Source organism: Marmota marmota, unplaced genomic scaffold (assembly GCF_001458135.2).
Source record: "Marmota marmota marmota unplaced genomic scaffold, marMar, whole genome shotgun sequence".
In the NCBI taxonomy this organism is placed as follows: domain Eukaryota; kingdom Metazoa; phylum Chordata; class Mammalia; order Rodentia; family Sciuridae; genus Marmota; species Marmota marmota.
Window position 1 is genome coordinate 2559172 of NW_026000207.1, and position 3889 is coordinate 2563060.

A 3889-nucleotide genomic window follows, 5' to 3' on the forward strand; every position below is an offset into this window, starting at 1 on the left:
ATGGTGGTGATGGTGGTGATGGCAGTGATGGTGATGGTGGTGATGGCGATGATGGTGGTGATGGGTATCATGGTCATAATGACAAAGCTGAGAAGGCGGATGATACTGATGGAGGTGGTGATGGTGAAGGAGACAGGGAGGTGCAGGTCTTCCACATGCACTCATTGTCACTACCTTGGATTTTCTCCTCAGCCACCTCCAGTGCTGGCTTGAGTCATGTTCTCACCCATCCCAACCAGATGGTCTACACAGGGCGTGGTGCTGAAAGATGATTCTGAGCTCAGCAGCTGGTGGCACCTTAAGTGACCCCAGGCACTTGATCTCCAAACTTGGAGTCTCTGTTTTCCCATCTCTAAAATGAGAGGAATAAACCTGTTAATGTTTGGTGTAAACTTTTGTACCCGAGGGGGAGGAGGTAAGACTAGCCTGTTCTACAAGCTGCAGCGGGGACAAGATCCTGCATCGTGTCCACAGAGGAGGATCTTGGTCAGCAGGTCTGCCAAGGCAGCGGAATCCCGAATGCCCTGATGGGAGCACCTGGGAACCATCCAGGTGCGTATGGAGACTGCAGCTGCAGAACACTCAGTGCTCCCCATTGCTTCTGGGCTCCATTGCACTTCGGCCCCATGTCTGTGCAGCCACCATCTGCCCTGCACCCGCCTTCTCCAAGTGGATCGTATCCACTGGTGGCCCTTCAAGTTGTAGGACAAGCCACAGTGAGAAACAATTTTACTTCACGATTTGGCATGTGTGTGTGCATGCACGTGTGTAAACACACACTCACCACTCCTCTCCATTCCCCCCCAAAAGTTTGGGTTGATTGGATCTCCCTTCCTCCCCCTCCCCCTGCTTCCCCCTTTCTCTCTCTCTCTCTCTCTCTCTCTCTCCCCCCTTCACTCTGGCCTGCTGTCACAAGTCATTTGGCAAGATGCTAAAGAATTTCTCTAATAATTAATTAATATTGATTAGCCCCAAGGTATCCATCCTAATGCATGAGAGACCTGAAGTGCTGTCTGACCAGATTTGCTCCGGCCTGTTTCTCCTGGGGAGAGCAGGTGGTTATCCAGAGTGTCCTTGGGTGTTCCTAGGTCATGGCTGGATACCAATCCCACACCTTCTCAGGGTCCACAGGTGTTGGTGGAGTGCATGAGAACCCCGGGTGGGGGTGGCTCCGACCACACAGCTGATGCTCTTAGTGTCAACCAGCCCTTGCCATATGGGAAGAGGGACCAGAATCGCCAGATGTTCCAAATTTCCAAGACAGAAATCTGGATATTTTTAAAAGCAAAATCCCTCAGCTTTTAAATGTTAAAACTAATTCAAATACAAAAAATAAACTGTGTGGGCCAAATCAAGCCTGTCCGTGGGCTGGAGCTGGCTGGTCTGTAGCCCTGGTCTAGCCAGACGCTGAGTGGCACCACCGTGCAGGGGGCAAGCAGACGGAGAGGTGCCCACGAGAAAGCCGAGAGGCAGCAGCCAGAGGAGGGGGAGGGGAGCAGGGAGTGCCATGAAGGCCTCCTGCTCCGGTGTGACCCCCATGGCTGAGATTCTGGGAGGCTCCAGGTTCAGTGGCATGATTGTGAGAGTTCCAAAGAGATGGCCAAGTGCTGGGTCCTGGGCCCAGCACACAGTAGGTCATCAATACAGGCAATCAGTAGTACATGCAATCAGCTGTGATTTGTCGGCTGTTTGTCTCACAACCATTTGTGGAGTGTCTGCTGCATCCTAGGCTCTGCTCTAGGACCTGGGGAAGTGGAAACAAGAAAGGAGACAGTCTCCAGTTAAAGGAATCGGCCCTTCTGGACTCAGAGGGCAGAGAGTAAACCAGAGGCCAGCACTGTGTGCAGTTTCAGGAAGAGGAAAGGACGGCAAGCTCTGGGTGTGGTGCCGAGGGGGTGTTGCTACTACAGAAGATGCCCAGGAAGTGGGTGTCCTCCTTGTGGGCAGCGCCTGAGCAGGGGCCAAGTGGAGGCTTGTTCATGATAGCGTGGCCCAGAGCCTGGACCTCGCAGCCAGGTGCCTGGCCTGAGTCCCGGCTCTGACGCTGACCTCCACCCTCTATGCCTCAGCCTCCACGTCTGTGGGATGCAACGGGCCTCCCCTGGCCTGCTGAAGGGGACAGCTGGAGCCAGCCCTCAGCTGGAGTTAGCCACTGTCCACAGTGACAATGGTGTAATCAGTGCAGCGAAGCACGCACCTAGCAGGGGACAGTAAGTTGGAAGTGCAGGTGGGGTTCATCCCGATAAACCCACTGGGAGCTGAAGATATTGTCAGTGGAAAGCTTCTAGTCCACCCGACCTCCCGAACACCCTACTGCCTAACGTGGGCGCGGAACACTGCCTCGGCCTGCACCTGGGCAAAACCCAACGCAAAACCCACCTTACAACCAAGTGCTGGTATATCATGGAACCACTGAGGGCTGTACTCAAAGTGAGAGGCAGTGAGTGGCTCTGTGGATAGGCATTCACACCATCATGAAGCACAAATGTAAAGTCCCCACCGTAAGTTGGGGACAATTTATAAATAATAGCCCTGAGGCTGTGGGGGGGGGCACGAATAGATCAAGGGGCTTCAGGTGTGCAGGCACCCCCACGTCTCTCTGCCTGCCCCTGTTTCCTCTCCTCCTCCTCCCTCCCTCCCTCCCACTTCTCTTCCTTAGTAAAGTTCTTACTCAGTACCAAATAGCTTTCCGACTCTATGTAAACCCATCGAGTCCCACACTTTCAATTCTGTGAATCTTTCAATAAAATCAAAGCAGGGGCCAAGTATGGTGGCATGTGCCTGTAATCCCAGTGGCTCGGGAGGCTGAGGCAGGAGGATCACAAGTTCAAGGTCAGCCTCAGCAACTTAGTGTGACCCTGAGCAACTTAGCAAGACCCTGTCTATAAATAAAAACATAAAGAGGGCTAGGGATGGGGCTCAGTGGTTAAGCGCCCCCCGGGTTCAATCCCTGATAACCCTCCCCAACAAAAAAAAAAAAGAAAAAGAAAAGAAAAATGAACCAGGTACATTAAAATAGACTGAAAATATTAATCTAGAGCTTATATATCCTTTACCCATGTTTTCATATATATGTCTCATATATATAGAAAATATATGTATGTCTTCAAACATTCTAATCACTCATCTATTACTTTTTTTGGGAGGGGTACCAGCGATTGAACTCAGGGCACTCGACCACTGATCCCCACGCCCACCCCTATTTTGTATTTTATTAGAGACAGGGTCTCACTGAGTTGCTTAGTGCCTTGCTAAATTGCTGAGGCCGGCTTTGAACTTGTGATCCTCCTGCCTCCACAAGCCCCTAGGATTACAGGCGTGCGCCGCTGCACCCAGCCTCACCTCTTAACTTTTTAAAAAATATTTTTAGTTGTAGATGGACACAATACCTTCATTTTATTGATTTATATGTGGTGCTGAGGGTCGAACCCAGGTCCCTGCATCTGCTGGGCTCTACCGCTCAGCCCCAGCCCCAGCCCTCCACTCTTGACTCTGTAGACTAAGGACCGAGGATCCCCTGCCAGGGTGCCTGGGCGTCAGGCTGTCTGTTGAGGCCCTGATGGGACAAGAGGCCCAGGAAGGGCGAGTTCATTCCCTGGTCTCGACCTGGGACGTCCATCTTCTCCTCAGGACAGCAGAGCTCCTGCTTCTCCCGCCTTTGGACTGAACGGTACCACTGCTTCCCTGGTCTCCAGCCCAAAGAGAGCATGTGGCGGGACTTCCCAGCCTCCACAACCGCGTGAGCCAGTTCTCATCAGCCTCTTCCCATCTGTGGTCCATCGGCCTGTCATTTACCTACCTGCCCATCATCTGTCTATCCATCATGTAGCTTCACCTACTGATCACATATCACCTCTCACCCACCTACCCACCCCTACCTACCCACCCC